Here is a 21,708-nt window from a genome sequence, read left to right as displayed (position 1 = left end):
TGTAGAACAAAATCTACTTTTTTCTATGAATAAGCTTATTTCTTTATGTATAGATAAACAATTTATTCACCCACTGCCTGCCTTGCTTCTAATCTTTTGCTTTTAGGATCTACGCTTCAAGACTAACTTTATTCATATATTATTATATTGACAAAGACACAAGGAATACTGCTAAGTAAGCAAATATATTACTTTTGATCACTTGAGCCATACCACCAGCCTGGACGAAACCTTTCAGAAAAACACTTCAAGCTTTATAAACTGTATCCATAATGTACTATTCTACTTATTTTCTTGAATTTTTATTTGCAAATACTAAAAACAGAGGGGTTACAGTTATATAAGTCAGGCCAAGAGTTCATTCCCTTTTGGACAATGTCATCTCTTCCCTTGCTCTCTCCCAGTTTCTTCCTCCCATCCCAGCCACAAGTATTGTGCATTTTCAACATGGTGTCCAGGGAATACTATTACTGCATTTGTTTACCATCTGTACCCCCATTTCTGTGCCTCTCCTTACCCTCCCAAGGACATATAGACAAACAAGATAAAAGGAAAAGAAAACAAAAACACTGAACAAGAAAAAAACCAAACCTCTTGTTTCCATTTCCTGGGGTCACAAATCATTTTTCCCCACCACTAGGACAGAACACAGGACCTCATGCATCCTTGGCATACATTCCACCTGAGCCATACCTCCATCTTTGAATAATTTATTTTTAATGAGCACAGTCTCTGCCTGGAGTTGCTGTGTGGCATAGAATAAAAATGTTAAAGTTCTGTATTATGTCATCATTCTTGTACGATAGACTATCTAAGGTTATTTCTTTTTTCTTTTTCTTTTCTTTTCTTTTTTTTTTTTTTGCCAGTCCTGGGCCTTGGACTCGGCCTGAGCACTGTCCCTTGCTTCTTTTTGCTCAAGGCTAGCACTCTGCCACTTGAGCCACAGAGCCACTTCTGGCGATTTTCTATCTATGTGGTGCTGGGGAATCGAATCCAGGGCTTCATGTATACAAAGTGGCAAGTACTCTTGCCACTAGGCCATATTCCCAGCTAAGGTTATTTCTTTAATTTTTAATTTTCTTTGTACTGAGAACTGAACCTGGGGCCTCTTGTGGAGATTCTACCATTTGAGCCATGCCTCTAGTCTTGCCTTTATTATTTTCTTTCAAACAAGGTCTCATGTTTTTGCCTTGCAGGCCTTTGATCACGATTCTCCTACTTCCACCTTCCAAGTAGCTGGAATTACAACCATAATCTAGATTTATTCTTTTAAATTTTATTTTATTTTCAAGGTGATGTACAGAGGGGTTATAAAATATGACTTTAGACAGGCGATGATTCACAATGGTCCTTTAGGAAGGGGGCCTTCCAAAGTGACCACTGAATTCCAAAGAGACATTTCTACTGGTGAGGAACAAGAACTGAAAGCTGAAAACCACTTCTGTAAAGTTTGGTGCTAAGTGAACTGATCATTCATAATAAAAGACTTCCTTTTTGGATTATCCTAGATATCTGGGGCCACTTGGAGAACTTAGGAAAACTGCACAGTGTTTCACATAATGATCTTATGTTTTCTGTCAATGCCTACGAGCAAGAAAGCCATAGGAACTATTTGTCTACTTAACAAATCCAAATGGAGACATACACCAATGATACATTATGGTCAGTTGGCTACATATAAAATAAGTACACTCCCTATCAAAACAAAATGGTAGTCTACTGCATTAGCCTCATTCCAAATCAGCACAGGAAAAAGAAAACAACATAGAAAGAACAATGTGCTATTGAGGGTTGTTTTTCTATTTTGATGTTGAAAGTCCTGAATTCTGCTTATTTTTAATCTTACTCAAGAAAAATGACATTTTATCCTCAAAACCAGTAATTATTTTTCTTCATCACACATAATATAGCCAAGTTAAGGACTATAATATGATTATCTCTGCTGAGAGAGCTATCTATTCATTGCTAATCTTGAGGCATAAATGAGTGAAATGTTTTATTTTTAGTTCGAAGGATAAAACAGAACAAATATGGAATTATTTAATTCATCAAAACACTCACATATTTTTCGGTGAGAACCTCTCCCTCCCATAATTAAATTAATCTTAAATTGACTAAATCAACACTATGAGCACTTTCAAACTGTTTTTAATACTGCCTCACTGTTCTGGCACCCTTTTTAAAAAGCAAATACTCAGTTTGAGCATTTTCAATCAACATTTTGTTGTGAGACTTAAAATAAGGCTAACATAAAAATTCCAAGACATGCGCACGATCATCTGTAGCAGGCTGTGATGTCTTTGGGTGAATCTGTTGTCAGAGTTCAGGAAAGAAAACAAAATATGAACATGTCTCCTCTTGAGAGGAAACTGGATTACCACAGACAGTGTTAGGATACAGGAATGGAAAGAGATCAAGAGTCAATGACAACATCATGTAGTCTAGCCAAAAACATCATTTTTTATATTCTGCTGCTGTGTTACAATATTAAACACATTTACCAGCTATTTCAAGAGCTCACACATTTTCATTAAATGTTAACACTACTACAAGCTCACACATATTACCTAAATGTTAACACTACTATGAAGAAAGCAAAAATAAAATCAATAGACTATTATATTATGGTTGCTTTGAAAAGAGATGTACTACAAATCTATGCAGATTCAAGAGCCATGTTTTAACATCAATTTGGTCAAAAATGTTAACTAGTCAATCACCAAATTAAGTATAGAAAAAGTCCTTTTAGACATGTCCATCCTGTTTCAAAGATATATCCTGAATTTTACAAACTTTTAGTGAAGTAGAACTTGGAAGCTTTTTTTTTAAAACCAAAAACAAAACAACAAACCACACTACATTTAAATAGATGTATCCCCACCAAATTCAATAGAGTAGGTAAGAAAATAACCACCACAGGGCAATCTTTACTTTATCAAGAGTTAGACCCACAGGAATTAAAAGGAGTCAAAAATAATCCAGAAAAATCATTGCAAAAAAATGGTAGAAAAAAGGTTACTTACTAATAAGAAACAAGAAAGTCATAACCCTGGCTCGCATGAAATGGTTGAGTGCTTTTGACTTACAAATACAGTAATTATATGGAGAAACCTAGTATATTCCTGAAGCTAACTAAAAATAGAGATATTTATGAATAAATATGACTCTACTCAAGAAGGGCTAGAGATGTGGCTCAGGTAGGAGCATGCTTGCTTAATACAACAAGGTGTTGGGGTCTATTCCCAGCATTGCAAAAAATAAACAAAAAGTAAAATAATTAAAATAAAAATATAAAAAGAAAGAGAAAAACTTGCCTCAACGAGACTAAGCGTTGAAATGCATTATACTCCTAACATAAACTTTAAGTGAACATCATCTTTGCTATCATTTTGAACTCTGGATACTCTTAAAAAAAAAGGTGTTTAGTTTGGTACCAGTAGCCTATGCCTGTAATCTTAGCTACACAGGACGCTGAACTCTGAAGATCATGGTTTGAAACATGCCTGGGCAGGAAGGACCATGAAACTCTTATCTCCAACGAATTACCAAAAAGCCAGAACTGAGTGGCTTAGGTAGTAGAGCACTAGTCGTTAGCAAAAAAGCTTAGGGACAGCACCCAGGCCCTGATTTCAAGCCCTAGGACAGGTACAAAAAAACCTCAAAGCAAAAAAACTTTAAAGATGACATGAATATACTCATCTGGCCATTGATACTAGGTTAATGATACAGTAAACTATCCTATCTGGGAAACTCAGAGCTGACGGTTATAGGCATTTTATGCAAGAAGATGACCTTAAAATACACTAACTTTTGTTTGTCATATATCTTAAAAAAGAGCTGAAGAAATAATTATTAATTTAGTTAACCCTACTTAAAAACTAAATTGTATGTATAGGGGCCTGGGGATATGGCCTAGTGGTAGAGTGCTCGCCTCGTATACATGAAGCCCTGGGTTCGATTCCTTAGCACCACATATATAGATAAAAGCCAGAAGTGGCACTGTAGCTCAAGTGACAGAGTGCTAGCCTTGAGCAAAAAGAAGCCAGGGACAGTGCTCAGGCCCTGAGTTCAAGCCCCAGGCCTGGCAACAAAAACAAAACAAATAAACCTAAATTACATGTATAAAGTATGTATATACTTATGTGCATATCAACATAATGTATCTTTTACACCTAATTTTTTAATGCTCCATATTCAACTACTTCAAGTGATTAAAATTTGACTTCTTTACCAGAAGCAATGTAGTTCAGCCATCTCATGGCAAAATATAAAGCAATACTTTCTATTTTACACTATCAAGTAAGATCAGCAATATGGAGAATCCTGTTTCTTTCCTTCAGTAAGCTCACAGAGTACATCAAGAAGTCAGAAGCATTTTCTTCCTGGACTTAAAAAAAAAAGTCATGCTTTAAAATTAATATGGCCAGTTATGAAACTCAGGTTAATTAATTTTTTATTATGACTTGGTGAGTCATAAAATCATAAAAAATTGGTTACTTTAATAAGTACATTGATTCTAAACTGGTCAGTAGACGTTATAGCCACACTGGGGAGACCAGCCAGCAGGGATGGGGCTGGACACATAAAGGTCACAGTAATCAAGAAAGGTAATTGTTAGGATGCTATGGGACTGCTAAAACATCATGTTAATTCTATGCAGAGAAATGCTCAAACATGATTATTGTTTCATGGACTAAATTGTGGTATAACGGAATTCACAATATAAGCATGAGGTAGGTACTCAGACACTGTATATATAAAGACATATGTGTATTCAGATATTATGTGTTTAAAGATGAAGGAAAAAGAATATGGCCTATGAAGAGGGTTTCAAAAAATTTTCTGTGGTTACAACAAACTTTACATGGGAGAGGTGGAGAAACTGCCAGAGAAGTGGAAAAAGTAAGTCATCTATGACAAGTAGTAATCTTAGCTCTTCTCACGTTCTGTGCTGTGTCCTGTCTCACATCCGCATGTCTTTCTGTACATGAGTCGTTTTCAAGTCTGTTATTTCCGTGTTAAGTATGTTATTTCCTCCATACTTATACAAGATAAAGAATTGAAGTCTAACAAATCCTTCCAAATCTGTATAGTCAAAGACACAATCATTATCTTTGAAAGTGGTATTCGTTTTCTCATACTGTACATCTTAATGACTAGAGCCCAAATCTTCAAATGGCTAAGCTGCTAACTCCAAAATTATTCCCTTCCTCCCACTCCCCCAACTATTACATTAGCTCTTGTAGGTTCTACTTCCTTACTCTATTTTGTAGACACCTAACTCACTTTTATATCTACTCTGAAACTCCAAAAGTTTAGTTAGGACAATGGTGTAAGCATCTTGGAAATACAGTCAATGTAGAAAAAAATAACAGGGCCAAACTACAGCACCATTAGGAATCAGAATTCATGAGCTTAGCAAATTATAAGGCACCAGGAGACAAAAATAGAGAAAAATAACACAGTTGAGGTGGAACCAGGGAAGTGATTTAAAAAAAAAACACCACCACCACCAAAAGAGGTTTTTGAAAAGGGTGCTTTATAAAGTTACAAGCTCACTGGAAAGGGAAGGGGAATAACGAAATGGTGAAACAAAGGACAAGTGAAAAAGGGTGAACCAATAATACAACAGCGATATTCACAAGACATGATGTTGGAAATGAACTTTACAACTTGGGAAAGGAGGAGTCGAGGGGGGAAGGGAAAGTGGGAGAAAAATGAGGGAGGAGGTAACAATGTTCAAGAAGAAATATCCTCATTATTTTACTTATGTAATGTAACCTGTCTGTACATCACCTTTATAACAAACTAAAATTAAATAAAAAAAGAAGTTTACAGGAATGACAATGTGACGACTAATGAAAATAGATCATTCAGTCAGAATCTGGAGTTTCTGGTTGACCTTATCAAAAACAATACAACAGTGCCAGGAACTAGACTAGAGTTGTAAAAGGAAACAGAAAAGCATGGGCATAAGGCAATCAAACCAAGAAGGACTGCTGCAAAGAAGAGAAGATCAGGACATGTAGAGTGGTAGAAAGAGTTCTCTTTGTGTTTTACAGCATTCAAGGTCTTAAATATGTTCAAGAGTGAAAAGAAGGAGCTGGTGAAGAAAGGTCCTGGAATATAAGTCCTACTTTCAATTCAGAGGACAGAGGAATCAGACTTGTCTCAGAGAAAGGACAAGAGAAAGAACCTTCTATTGTTCACCACATCAGATGAATGCAAAGACAGAGGAGAAAAGAGCTAAAAAGCTCCAAAGGGTTTGTGTGTGTGTGTGTGTGTGTGTGTGTGTGTGTGTGTGTGTGTGTGTGTGATCCAGAGGTAAAAGGATCTACCTCATACTAGAGGAAGAGAGGCCAGGATGAAAGGAATGGAAATTCAATGGTAAAAGAAATAGAAAACTCAACTGCAGTGTGTACTTTTGAGGTGTTAAAACGTTAATATTAATTCTTAAATGAAGAAAAAGCAAATAGCATCTATGTTTTCCAGTCATCTACATTTGTCTGAAATTCTGAGTCCTCAAAGCTAGTGTAACCCTTGCCTCTATCTCTGAAGTCAGCCACCTTAACGGCTATCTTCATGAAAATAAATAAGTTCATCCTGTTAAAGTAGATTCTGAAACAAAAACCTCATTCTACTCACTCCAAAATTTCCATTTCTTTCTCCTTTGGAAGAAAACTGCAATCCTGTACCTCAGTTAAGACAGATAACTTAATAAAAGTTTTTTTTTTAAATGAAGCTGGCATTAAGTATATGTCTGTCTAAAGCTTTAGGAGCCCAACACTGTGGTATTCCAGAAACAAAAAGAATTATTTGATAAGACAAAACTATAAGCTTATACATTTCTCAAGGATCAATAAAGGAATTATTATTCACAAGCTATGCTCAAGTAGTTTGTTGCTGCTTTTTAAATTTCAGGTTTGTTTGCTGGGGTAGTCTAAGCTAGTATTTACTACAGACAAGAATTTATTTCCATCTTAAAGAAAGGGAGTAAAAATATAAAATGAAGGTTAATAGCACTTTACCTATAAACCTAACCTAAATTCAACAATTCAGTATTGCAGTTTTAAATATTTGCATGTATCGCTTTTTCTACATATCACTGTTAATTTAAAACAGATACTAACAGGTCACAGATAGATTACTGAAGTTTAATAGCTTTATCTTAACAATGCTAAATAAGGAACGACATGTAAGTGCTCAGTATCTTTCAAGTGAGTAAAAGAATGAATAATATTTGGTTTACCAGCGTCTTTTAACCTACAATAACTTACAGGTGCAACTCAAAAACAGTGTAGGTTAAAAATATTTTTCTTTCTGTGTAAGTTGTTTTGAAAGGTCATTAAGCCAAGGACTGCATTGCAAGAATGTGATCCAAGATGGCAGATATGCTCATGAGAAGGCCCATGGAGTTTATAAGGATGTGAGGTGCAGGTGGCCTGCAAGTGATGGTGTAGGCCCTACCATTAGGCTAGAAAACTGCCCATGGCCAAAAAAGGGCCGAGCAGCTGAAACAAATTAGAGCGAGGAGCTGTAAATTCCAATCCCTGAAAAAACTCTGAAGGTTATGCAAACTCCAAAATGTTAAGATTTTAATCTATAAATAATATTTTTAAAAGTCACAGTTTTAAATGAAATCTTATTCACTCATTTATCGACATCATAAAATTACAAAACCTGAAATGTTTTTATTACAAAATTTAAAGGCCAATCATAGTACCTAAGTCAAATTATGTAGTGTTTACAAATGAATATTGTATATACTAGATTACACATTTAGGGAGTATTCCCAAAATTATACTTGATGATCACTACAAATACAAAATTCCCAGATTTTCCAGCTTTCTAGTATTCTTCTATTTTATTAAATCACAATGACAGAAAGCAATAACAGCAAATACTGATAAGAGCAATGCCTAAATTAGGCACAAGGAAAAGAGCCTAAAGGTCACTTTTATCCAGCACTTCTCTCTACTTCCAGTGATTATTCTAATTTAGGCATTATTTTCTTCATCAGTGACCACTGATTCAGTCAATATGTTCATCATATTGAAGCTACAGTAATCTTAAAAATATATATGTAATTAGATCAATTTTTGCAAAAGTTCTTTCTACCATAACCTTTTTAAAAGCTAGCCTCTTTAACAGGGCCAACACAACTACATACCCTAGCTCCTATTTTTTGAGTCTTCCTGCATTTGAGCCACAAAGCTTCTTTAGGAAACCACACAACAGCATGATGGCAACTGTCAAAGGGAATTATCCCAGGCAACCACAATAATGTGGCAACATTCAATAGTACCTGCATGTGTGTGAAGAGGAGGGGAGCTGAACTTCATGCAAAAAGCTAGGAGTTCTAATCCTGATTCATTGGGTAACTCCAATTCTTTATGTGCATTAGTTTATCTCTAAAGAATTGAGTCTAGTCAAAAAGATGCCTACTGTCTGATTCCGCATTCATTTTTGTTATTTATTTTACATGGAGATTTCAGATCTTGAATTTGAACCTGACTTGGTACATCAATATTAAGTTCAACAGTTTCCTTTGTAATTCAGAGCCTGCACCAAGCATTTATACTCTGTTGGAAGGCATTTTTTTTTCTCCCAAGTCTAGATCCTCTTCTGACAGCTGTCCTTTGAATCAGATTTGTTAAAAGCAACAGTGCTATACATGTTACCACTCAAATATCACAGTGTTCTGAAAACTCCATCTCAGACTCAACTCAGTTATCCTACAAAGCAGCCTTTGGTCAGTGTTCTAATACTGGCATGGGAATAATTTAGAAGACTATAATCCTAAAAATGCAAGGTCAGCCCAGTCAAAGACATATTATATTGTCTATTTGATTTCCTGTCACACACACTGGAAAGAAATGTAAGTTAGTATATAAAAATAGCGTATAATGCTCTGAAACTTTACAGCAGTAAAAACAAATGCTTGAGCTATTAATTATGAGAAAGTTCTTAAAGTCTCAGAAGTCACTGAGTAATTTAAATTGTGTTGAGTGTGCTAATACAAATTCTGAACCAAATGTATAATTACAGCATAATGTCCTGTCAGGAAAAACATATTTTTGAGACCCTTACTGACTTAATGTCACTATGTTTATTTACAGATTACATACCTGTCTTATAATAAACTAAGAAAAAAATTAAGAAACATGAATTAAGTTAAACATCCAAATGTTAGGAATGTCTAAGAATGAATGATATGTCCTTAACACATAAGTATGCAGTATGCTCTATTGATCAGAAAACAGGACTCCCTCCTTAGGATAAATTGTAACCTAAATATTAGCATCATGTAATATTATTTATTGAAAATATGTCTTTGGGAAGCTTCTTATTTTCCCAGGTATCCTTTTATTTCAGTTTACTTTTGGAAATGACTGCCTATAAAGTAAGTCACTCAGAATACGAATTAAGTATCTCAATTAAGTATATCTCAATCATTTCATTCTCATAAAAAATAAATCTCCAAACTTATTTTAAAAAATCATTTTAGTTACTGTGATTTTGTATATGAACTTTCAGCTATTTCTTCCTTAACAAAAATAGATGTGCTAAAAATACATATAATATGGGCCTGGGAATATGGTCTAGTGGCAAGAGCGCTTGCCTTGTATACATGAAGCCCTGGGTTTGACTCCCCAGCACCACCATATAGAAAATGGCCAGAAGTGGAGCTGTGGCTCAGGTGGCAGAGTGCTAGCCTTGAGCAAAAAGAAGCCAGGGACAGTGCTCAGGCCCTGAGTCCAAGGCCCAGGACTGGCCAAACAAACAAACATATAATAAACTACTATATGAAACCTCTATTAATTAGCATGCCCACACTGAGAGCACAATAAAAATTAATATCTTCAACAATAGTCTTAAGGCACTGCAAGACTGAGCAGTCAGTACTGGTATAATATACACATATATGTGTTAAATATAATTATAGGATTACCATTTTCTGTTATTTAATTCAAATACTTCAAAAAGTAGGCAATCTTTGAATAGTTTGTATGGTAAATTGCAATACAGACAACTACTACATTCATGTTCCTTTTGACTTTTCAGAGGGACTTAAAATACAATATTTTAGGAGCTAGATCTTATTTGTACATAGAATATTTTAAAAAGTAAAGACTGGCATATTATAAAATGTAAACACCACTCTCAAGTCTCCAGTCTACCCAATTCCCCTCCCAAAAGGTAACCATTTTTGTTAGTTTCTTGTCTGTCCTTTGATAGCATGCATGAAATGTCCTGAAAATGCCAATTAAGTGCATGCACTTTATACAAATGCTATGCACCATAAATAGACTCTATACTATTTTTCTACCAAATATTTTTTTTTCATTACCGACCTAAGTTTAAGCTATTTATTTAAGCCATCTCTTGCTATAAGCAAAGGGATAGAAAAACAGTTTAATTCTCATTTGATACAAGAAAGGAAGGTGAGTTTAAGATCCCATGTACTTTTCTGGTCCACGTGCAGAAGAATGGTCCAAACCAAAGCTGTGGTCATGGGTGCCTGGGTGAGGGTCCAGGTTCTTTACTCATCTTCATAGCCAGTGGGAAGAGGATTTGTATGAGAGTTATGGAATAGAGTATGGCTGCCATCTCCCCAGGGAAAGGGCTTGGTCCTGATGCGGAGATGGGGGTAGGCGACGAACTCCTACCTGTCGTGTTCTTCGTGGCGAGACCTCAGGAAGACATTGAGCATGCTCACTCCCACCCCGGGCAGTGCGACGAAGACGGTGAGGGCCTTCCACATGCGAGCTGAGCTTTCCTCGCTGTGCGCGCTAGACATGGCCTGCCCCACTTGGGACCGGCCAAGCAGCCGAGAAGCTCGAGACACTAACACTGCAGCGGCCACCATGTTGGTTCTCTACCAAATATTTTCTGGAGGGCCTTACATATTCCACAATGAAATGCTTCCATTTTTTTTCTATATAGATGCATAGTAAAGCTAGTGCTTATTGGTGAACATTTGAGCAGTTTCCTTCCATTACAACAATGGTGTAAAGAATAATATATTCATCATTTTACATATGTGTACATATGTAAGATAATTTCTCTAAGATAATTCCTTACACATGAGGTTCTTGGCAGGGCACATGCACTTAAAAGATGTTACAGTCAATATTGACTTCCACTTCCTCCAGCAGTTTCTTGTGAATCAATCTGTACAACTTTGCATAGGCTGAAAGCCATGCATAATTCTTGTCTGTGAATTATACCTTTGATCTCTGTGGAATTTATTTTGGTATGAAGTGTGAGTTAGAACACAGGTTTGTTTTTCCAGATGACTACTCATAAGTCAGATATCTCTTGAATAGCCCATCTTTTAATGCTTTGAAATGTAACCTTTATCATATACTAAATCTGTAAGTCCCTGTATGTTTAGACTGTGCAATCATTTTGAATGGCATAATTATTAAACAATGGATATCAATAGGAATTTCTAGTCTGCTGAGGTTTAAGAAGTCTGGTTACATTGTTATAACTATGGAAAACTGTAAGATATAGATAAATACTTCTCCTAGTTGTAACATCCATTTTTAATTCATTTAACTATATTTCACTTAACTTTTTCTTCTCTCTTGGCACTCACTTTCATTAAGGAGAAAATTTCTATGTATCTGGCTAAGCATGCCCCTAATTTTAGCCCAAAGAGATTTTCCTCTCATGTGAGGAAACTCCGGTTATTTGTTCTGTCACACAGCTTCAGAGAGTTTCCTGTTTCCTCTTATCTCTGACCTTGCAATGAAACGGGATAATTCCATTGAACAAGCTAAACTCTTAGGCTGATTCCCCTACTCAAAAGTTTATAAAGCCAGCATTTCTTTTTCCCTTCGTTGATGTTATTATTATTATTATTATTATTATTTTAGAATTGACCGTGAAGAACTAGGAAATGTAGCTGAGAAGCCAAATGTTTTGTGCTCAGTTCATTGATAGTAGGTCATCTTCCTGGACAATTCATTTGGAGACATTGAACAGTAAATCCTTGTTTGTCACCTGTCCTCCATAATACTTAACTGAGCAAGAGGGAAAATTTAAAGAAACCTTCAATGTACTATGAAGTTTTGAACAAGTCCTGTTTTTAGATTCTATAATCTAGCTAATGAATTAAACTTAAAAGGCATTCCACTTCTAGTGTGTCAATCTGATAAATCAAATTCATGATAGGCAGTACGTCGATTTACAGATGATTTTTCACCATCACATTCTAGATAAATCCTTTTCCCGTGGGTCACTTTTTCAACATGGGTAATGTCTGTAATCCTTGATACTCAGGAGGCTGAGTTCTGAGGATCACGATTCAAATCTAGCCTGGGCAGGAAGGTCTATGATACCTTTTATTTCCAATTAACCACCAACTGCCAGAAGTGGAGCTGTAGCTCAAGTATTAATTTTATTCAAGGCAGTAGTAGCCTTGAGTAAAAAGTTAAGGGACAGTAAGTACTGAGGCCCTGAGTTCAAGACCCAGTACTACAAAGAAATAAAACAAATCCAACAACTTAAAAAAGTTGTGTGGAGAACAGTCAATGCTAAGCTTGTGATCTCTTATTAGGAAAAAATCTCATTTTGAACAATGTGCCAAATAGCGGTTTAATTCTCATTATGCATATTTGTGGCTGACTCACTGGCTCACCACTCCTAGTTTACTTCCTGTTATCACACCCTGCCCCCTCAGGATCATATTACTAGTGTGAGGTCTGAAGAACATTTGTCCCAATGTGTGGTGGAGATTTCAAAGAAACTCTTAGAGCCTATTTACTAGTTTATTATAAGTTATGACTAATTTAAATACACACAAATATTTGCATTCTAAACTGAGAGTCATATTTAAAGTAATATAGAAAACCAGGAAAAGCAAGTTCAACAAATATATTTACCATCTCAGTCTATATGAATAGAAGTTAATGTTCTCCTTTAAATTTCCATTTTAACATTACAAAAACAGCACAATTTCATACTTCATATTATAAAAGGACTGCAATTATATAAAACTCCAGGAAACCTAAATATCTAAATGGAGAATTAATGATACCAATAATAAATGAACTCTAGATATCTTTATTATGAAAATGAAAAAGGACACATTTATTTTGCAATGGGTAAAAACAAAACAAAAAAAGCTCTTAATCAGTTTTTCAATAAAGACGTTAAAAAATTATACTTAGGGGGCTGGGAATATGGCCTAGTGGTAAAAGTGCTCACCTCATATACATGAAGCTCTGGGTTCGATTCCTCAGCACCACATATATAGAAGAAAGCCAGAAGTGGCGCTGTGGCTCAAAAGATAGAGTGCTAGCCTTGAGTAAAAAGAAGCCAGGGACAGTGCTCAGGCCCTGAGTCCATGCCCCAGGACTGGCAACAAAAACAAAAGAAATAAACAAAAAAATTATACTTAGCCAAGTCTGCTGAATAACTGCCATAGAGTGATTATTTGCCTTAAAAACATGTATTAAATTCCCAAATGCATACAACAAGATGCCGACTTGATGTCAATAAAAATTAATATACAAATATGTAATATGCAGCTTATGCATTTTCAACATTGAGATGTCAGGAAAGCATTAGACATTTAGTAAAACTGAGAATTAGGAATTTTGATCTTTTCCCAGGATATGTACAAACAGTGCTGCTGTTTCTTGTAATGCTGTAAAATGGGAGTCAGGTCAGCAAGGCAGTCATGAAGGAAAGTGACCAATTCTCTACTATATACTACATGGCTAAGCTATGATGGTTGGTAGGGTAGGGGTACTAAATGCATTTGGGACTTGATATTTTCAAGTGATAATGATTTCATTGGGATGTAATCTAATTATAATTCCAAGAGAATCTTTGTACAATAGGGTATTTACCAATCTTAAAGAGGAATAAGAATCTGTCATTTTCAATAACATGGATGAACCTTATGCTAAATGAAGTAGTGTAGGCACAAAAAGACAAATAGTGGATGGCCTCATATATATGTAGAACGTAAAGCAGTCAAACTCATGGGAACAGAAAGTAAAACAGTGGCCACTAGGATCTGGAGAGCTGCAGGTGACAGAGGACAAAGTATGAGATATGCAGAGTAGTTCAGTTCAAGAGATCTAATACATAGGTTGGCAGACTATGGTTATCAAAACTGCATTATGTAGCTAGCCCATAGTATCAACAGGCTTTACATTTATGGATTCCACTAACAGTTGACTGAAAAGATTCAAGAAAGAAAAGTATGTCTGCATTGAGTGTGTACACACTGTCGTTTTTTTTTATTCTCTAAACAATATGACAATTATGTATACTGCATTATTATAAGTTGTTTAAAGGTGATTTAAAATATATGAGAGGATTGGGATATAGTTCAGTAATAGAATATGTATTTGATATGTATAAAACCCTGGGTTTGACCTCCAGTAACACACACATATTCTTAGGTTACATGGGTGGAAGAGGACATTTTACATGCAAATTCTATGCACTGGTTAACAAGAGATTTGAGTCTATATGGATTTTGATGTTCATGATGAGTCCTGGAACCAATTCCCCAAGGCTACTTAGGAGGATTAAGTATGTAAAAGATGGTAGTAAAATAGATCCTTAGAGTTCTCATCTTACACATAAGCACAAATATGGTGATTGATAGGCCTACCTAGTTTCATAGGCACAAATTATATACATTCTAAAACATCACATAGATAACCCTAACTATAAATTGTTTTTGTCAGTTACATTTCAATAAAGCTGGAATTAAAAAAAAGAAAGCAAAAAGCTGGGTGCTTGTGGCTCATGCCTGTAACCATAATTACTCAGTAGAGTGAGATTTAAGAATTGAAGTGTGAAACCAGCCTGGGGCTGACAAATCCATGAGATTCTTATCTACAATTACACAGAAGAAAGCCAGAAGCAGAGCTAAAGCTCAAGTACTAGAGAGCCAGTTTTGAGTGGGAAAGTCAAGCAAGAGCACGAGACCTTGAGTTCAAGCCCCAGCACTGGTTTGCACCCACATGCGCGCACACACACACATAAATGCAGTTCTGCATGCTAGGAGTAAAATTTAAATATTAATCTTTGGTTCTTACTTAGATTCGTACCCTTGGAGATCAAATGTGTATTTTTAGTGATACTAAATGCAATTCTCAACTTTTTCATTTTACAGATTCTAATGATAAAAAATCCAATAGTTCTGAAGTAAAAACATTTCGCCCTTTTAAAGCTTATGTGACTATGCGGGCAGGAAAGAATCAAATGCTATTACTAGTCTATGAGTATTCCCTTTCTGGCATTTAACGAGAGCTGAATATATGGAATGATTAGCTAAGATTGAATAATTCAATGTACCTACAAGTCAATGAGGAAAGGACAGATGAAAATAAAGCACATCCATGTTCAAAAAAGTTATATATTGCTCTCAACTTGTAAAATTTAGGTTCTAGGACATTGAAGGAAATCCCTTTATATTTCCAAGACTCTGGTTTTTTAAAAATCATTTTTCTCCATCTTTAGATTCCAACTTGTACCTACCCTCATATCTATATTCTTACCATAGTAACATTAGAAGCATCATTGGAAAAAAAAATCTAACTTTGCAATTCTAACTTGTTAGCCAACAGAATGATTTAAGGTACACAGTCACTGGACTAGCAGCCACAGCTCTTTTCCTGTGTAAAAACTGCATTTGCAAAGTTATTGACATTGAGGCCACTATAATAATTTAGATATCATAAGGTAAGACATTGTTAAAAAGTCTCATCTCCAAACCCACCACTATGCAAGCAACTCCACCTCTCTGAGTCCAAGACTTGAAGCAAATCACCTACCTCAATAAGTATCAAAATCTGGTCTCCTAACGCTCATTTCTCTAGTTTCCTTCCTTCAACATTACTCCACCTTTATTCTTCTGCTTTGTACCAGGTATGACTTGTACAGAATGTAATTGGAGTGACAAATAACCAATAATCTTTGAATTTCTTTCAGAAAAGAAAGGAAATACGATGAGAAATCACCATGGTTTGGAAATGGGGCCACACTTATACACACACAAAGTCAGAACGTTAGAGGCTGTGTGTAGTGTGTGTTGTGTCTCCTCCTAGACTAAGGTTAGCAGAGGCAGGATGCACTCCTGCTTCATCTATCTGTCTGGCACAGCAGATGGTCAAAACAAGTTTGGCAAGCATTAAGAAGACTGGCACTATATATTCCGACAGAATGTCAGAGAGACTGACTTCTGTGACATCAATATAGTTATCCTAACAATTCACACTGAGTATTTGCACACTGTTCTAACACTTCAAATGTATTTTATTTTACTTTTCATGATCTCTAGTCAGTAAAAATAAGGTAATAGCATATCCACCTCTTCAGCTTTGGTGGTGTCAGAAATGGCAAAAGTTGTTTTGATCCTCATGTGATTAAAGAATGACTAAAGAGAACATTGAGGGGAAAATGATCACTATTAATAGTCATTTTGATCTGTAGGGTTTGTAAATTTTATTTTGTTTTCCCTTATCTCTAGTAGTTACTGTTAAGATGTGAAAGAAAGTAAGCAGACACTATAGATGAACTAAAAAGAAAACATGTCACAAGGAGGTCAGGTGACTATTCAGTTATTAATGGGCCAGGGGCAGAGATGATAAGTTGAGAAGCATCTGCCCAGAGTGAGGGGTAAAAAAAAAATTTGTTTGATCAAAGACTAACAGACTGAAGTGGCAGCATGACTTAAATGGAAAACTCTGGGATATAATCTAATTGTTAATATTAGTAAGTTTAATAACTGTGTAAGTATCAGTATTTAGAGGAGGTTTTTGGTTGTTTGTTTTGCTACACAAACCCTACAGGTAATGAGGTATCTGCAGAAACTTCATATCTAGTGGGTACTCATGTACCCATATCTACATAATTATGTGCATGTATGTGCATCTATATAATTATAAGGTACACACACTTTGTACTTGATGGGGATGTATCCTGTGGTTGCTCTGTGACAAAGAGTTGTAGAGCAGCTCCAGAGTATGAAAATAGGGATCAAAAGATTAAAATAAACATATATCCTGTGACCTGTGTAATTAGCATATTAACTCACCATCTCACTTCCCAGAAACAACCAGAAAAGGCTGCACTTGCAAACAGAGGAGGAAAATGTTTATATGGATGAGGACCCACAGGGCCAGCCAGGGAGCTCTCTATATTTTGCACTCCATAAGATTGGAAAGGAAAGTGAAGTCATGAAGTGTCAGGCTTAAAAACATGAGCACTTTAAGTAAGGTAGTACTTTAAGTGGAATAGAAAATAAAAACATAATGCCTTTGTTCAAACTTTTAAAAATAACTCTCAGGTTTTTTTGACCTGAACTGAAGTGTCAGGGTCTTTTCATAAACACCTGTTTTTATGCATCAATTTCTGTGCCCAAGCCCTCAGCAGGTATCTAACCACTAAACCACACTAGACTATTTACACAAATAGAACATTTCTAGTTCTGGGCTCTGTCACAGCACACACAAGTGCCCTTTTACCATAATTTTCAGGAGGAATGAGGTAGGGCATGGCCCAGAGGCAGGGGAAGCTGTGGGCTTTTGTGCTCGGATGGAACTTCTGGAAACAGGAAAATCAGTATCCCGCTGGGTAAGGGGATGAACACATGAGCTTATCAGTCACCAACAGTTTCTTACTTTAGAAATTTAACTGAACTAAACATGATATAGAATAGAGAAATCAGCCTCTGAATCTGATAAATAAGATAATGGAGCTGGGTGACCTGCAAAGCCCCTTAACAGTTCTGAATCTGTGAACAAATAACATTTTGAATTGAACGTGTATGCACCTTAAAAGAAACTTATATATAAATAAATCTCATAAGCAACTAAAAAAGATAAATGACAAACTCGTACACAAACACTCTATCAGAGAAGAGTTTTGTATTTCTAAGCTATCAAATGTTTGTAGAATAGTGAGCTACAAATAGAGAGGGCCTCATCTGTATAAGAACTTGTGTTTCATCTATTTACTTTTGTACATGTGAATCCAGATCTTATGAATGACTTCCAAAGACATCTAGCCAAAAACCCAGATATATAAAGTTGCTAATTATACAAATACTAGTACTGGAAAAAATAACAATAATACACATAACAATCAGGCAATGGTTGAAAAAAACCATGGCATGTCCACAGAATAGGGTACTATGAAGTTGTAGGAAATACAGATCCTTTTTAAATAAAGTTACACAAATATATCTATGATTAGATTTTATATTAACAAAAGAGGTCAAAAGTTTAAGTACTGCAATGTAATTGAAAGAAAGGGAGAGAAGAATGAATATATAATTTTTTTTTATAGTAACAGAAGCTTAGAGTACTTTAGATAGTCCTTATTTTAAACAACTGATGAAGAAGTAGCAATGTACACTGGAGCTCTTGATAAATATTTGGGGATCTGTTGAGCCAGCTATCTTTACCTTCGTAGTTAAAAAAAAAGTATATTCTGTAAAGTTGAAAACAAAACTAAACCTAGGAAGATCATTCTTAAATATAAAAGCAAAATGAGCAACTGGCATTGGGATCAAATAAAAAAAGTATTCAGGAGTCAACTTGAAGGTGTCTCCACTGGTAAAGTTAAGGCAAATATCTGAGCAATAATAAAAATATGGCAAGGATGGACTGACACACATAAAATCCTTAGGTTTCTGATGAAGCTGAAACACAGATGTGAACACCTCCATGGGCCGTCTCTGGAGGGTGACAGATAGTGAGCTGCCCATTCAAAACACTGATCACATTTATTTTTGCTTTTCTATGTAAACTGTATATTTTGTATTCGAGTAGTTGATTAAGGTGCATTTTTCTTTATAAATACTTTCACTAATTTTACAAAAAGGAATGATAAAAAGTAGAATATGGCCGCTTTTTGACTCATAATAAAATAATGAACACTGGTAATTATTGTCTAGTAATACCAGAGAACAGGCAATGAAGTATTTCCTGATAGCCTTATCATCTTCTACCCTCTCTACAGAGGAAAACTTTTTTTTTGCCAAAAAAGTATGTGTGTGTATGGTGTATCTGTGAATGTATCTCAAGCCTAGATCCTATTAACACTAAAAATAACTACCAGTGTTAAGCGACAATAAAATCTAGACTCCAGAAAACACACAGGAAAGATGATGCCACTTTTCAATAAGCCATGAAGGGAAGAAAAAAGACATAGGTAAGAAACCTAAATGTACAAGGACATATGAACCCATGGCAATTCATGAATCTAATCTGGACAAGTTATAAATAAATTATTAAAACATACATAAATATGTATGTGCATGTATATGTGTATGTATGTTTGTGTACATCTGTCTATACATATACATACATACGTACATACATTATGTGTGTGTGTCCTCCACCTAGGTAATAGGAAATGTGAATGTGGACTCAAACATTTGATAATTTTAAGAAATGGTTCATTTTCTTAATATGATGACTGTTGATCTTTTAAAAACAATCTTACAGAGAAGTATATTGAAATATCCACAGGTGACCTGGCATCCTATGTGAAATTTGTTTCAAAATATGGGTGAGGGCTAGTGGAAGGGGGAGTAAGGGACAGTGAGTTGACATCAGTTTAAGTGGGGGTGATAGGTACTAGGAAGGCTTTCACTGTAACCTTTCTCCTTAGTTCTAGATAAGACTGAATTTTCTATAATAAAGAAAGAAAATAAAATCACACAATAACAAGTTTGGTAGCTAGGAATAGTAAACTGGCAAAACCCTTGGTATCAGACTGTACATTCCTACCTAGGAGTCCACCACAATCACCCAAGGAAGGAAAATAGTGCCTTCCAATTACTGTTCTCTTAACGAACCCCAAAGATTGAACAAATTTTCATATCTCCCCAACACTGCAGGAGTGAGGAAAAGTGGCTTTGAACTCCCATCCAAGCAGCTTAAGCACAGGAAACAGGTACCATTCACCCAATATTTATCTCAATGACTGACATTTCAGAGAAATCAAGAGATACTTAGTGAATTCATGAATGACCCAGGGATGTGCAAATGAATAGGGGAACTTCACAACACCTAAGTGGTAGAAGTGCAAAAATACTATTTTTTATATTAAAAATCTTGCAGGTTTCAAGAATACAGTTCTGTGTTTCAAGTGGAATGGGTTTCTTTCATAAAGCCACAGACTAGTCACTTCTAACAGCAAACAAGTAAACACCGAGAATAAAAATAGTTTTAAATACACAATTGGGATGGGTGTGGCTAGCAAATATTCTGATTCTACAATCTGTTTTGGACAGCCAGTGCTTCTTATGTGACTAACAAAACAAACAGTCTTCAGATTCCGTGTGTTGGAAATAAAAGTCCACTATTTGCAAAAAGGACTGAAAATCCCAGGTTTACCAATAAAGATACCACAGTTTCCAAAACTAAAGGGGAATATATAATGACAAATACCCACATATATTTACGTATCTCCAAATGAAGGCATGTAACTAACAAGTATTTGTTTTTTCTTTACTGTCTGTCTCTAACATACAAAATGGAGACAAATCTGGTCTGAATTGGGGGCTAAAGGAGCAACAGAGTACCTTAGGCCCATAAATATGTGTGTGTGTGTGTGTGTGTGTGTGTGTGTGTGTGTGTGTGTGTTGGTACCCAGACTTAAACTCCATATCTGGATGCTCCCCCTTAGCTTTTTGCTCAAGGCTAGAGCTTTACTGTTTGAACCACAGATCCAATTCTGCCTTTTTGCTGGTTAGCTGGAGATAAGGGACTTTCCTGCCTGGGCTGGGTTTGAACTTTTATTCTCAGATCTCAGCCCCCTGAGTAGTCAGGATTACAGGTGTAAACCATTGGTACCCAGTAAGAATAATCAAATTTTAAAGTTTGGAGAACTTAGACATCACCTATTCTAAATATTTCATTGTAGGTATAGGAAAACAGTCACCTAGAAAAGGTTAAAGGTAAAAAGCTCTAAAAGTAGTTGGAATTGTGCCACAGTTGAATAAATGGTATGTACAGGTACAAAGTGCTAGGTTTGAAGCACCTAATCTTCTGAACAGTCAAAGGGTGTCGATTGTGTCTGTGTGTTGGCAGGCATAATGAACTTACATACAAAAAATACTAAAATGAGTATTACTAAAAATTCTTTTAACAAGCTCTTCAACTTCACACTGAAGAGCATCTATAAAATTATATTAGTTACTTTGTAAAATCGAGTCCAAATGAAGCAAAAGCAAATGGAAGGCAGCTGCTTTCATTGACTTACCTTTTGTAGTTTCTTACTGATGTTGTAGAACTCATATTGTAATTACAATAGCCATTCCATGTATAACTTGCAAATGGTGAGAGATACACATATTTCATGTGTATCTGAGTATTACATAGATATATTACATACACAAACATTTATAACACCATAGATAAACATACAAATAACTTACAGGAGAGTGGGAAGGGGGAGGGAAGGATCAACCTTTATTTCATCTATTTGTCCCACATTCAATTATTTAATTACTGATCCATTCTGAAGCCATACCAATTTAGTTCCAGTGAGATATAAAATAGATGGATATATACTTCTATGGATCTCCTCAAACTTCACTTATCTTTCCAGTTGATTTTGACTTAGAGCCAAAATTTATGAAACTAAACACAGTATAAAACTTTAACCCTCAACTTCCTGCCTTTATTAGATCTTTGACTGATTTATGAGTGTCTCGATGTT

At 35.5% G+C, this 21,708-nt stretch overlaps 1 protein-coding gene and 1 pseudogene across 2 annotated transcripts in view; both read right to left on the bottom strand.

The window, feature by feature from the left end:
• Positions 1 to 21,708, bottom strand: part of Nt5dc1 (5'-nucleotidase domain containing 1) — a 96,250-nt gene that overhangs the window by 52,042 nt on the left and 22,500 nt on the right. The gene's annotated exons all lie outside the window — the stretch shown is intronic.
• LOC125357204 lies at positions 10,347 to 10,877 on the bottom strand (annotated as a pseudogene).

This window comes from Perognathus longimembris, chromosome 9, assembly GCF_023159225.1.
Source record: "Perognathus longimembris pacificus isolate PPM17 chromosome 9, ASM2315922v1, whole genome shotgun sequence".
NCBI lineage: Eukaryota > Metazoa > Chordata > Mammalia > Rodentia > Heteromyidae > Perognathus > Perognathus longimembris.
Note: the sequence above shows the minus strand (reverse complement) of the source record. Positions and strands in the feature narration are given on the sequence as shown.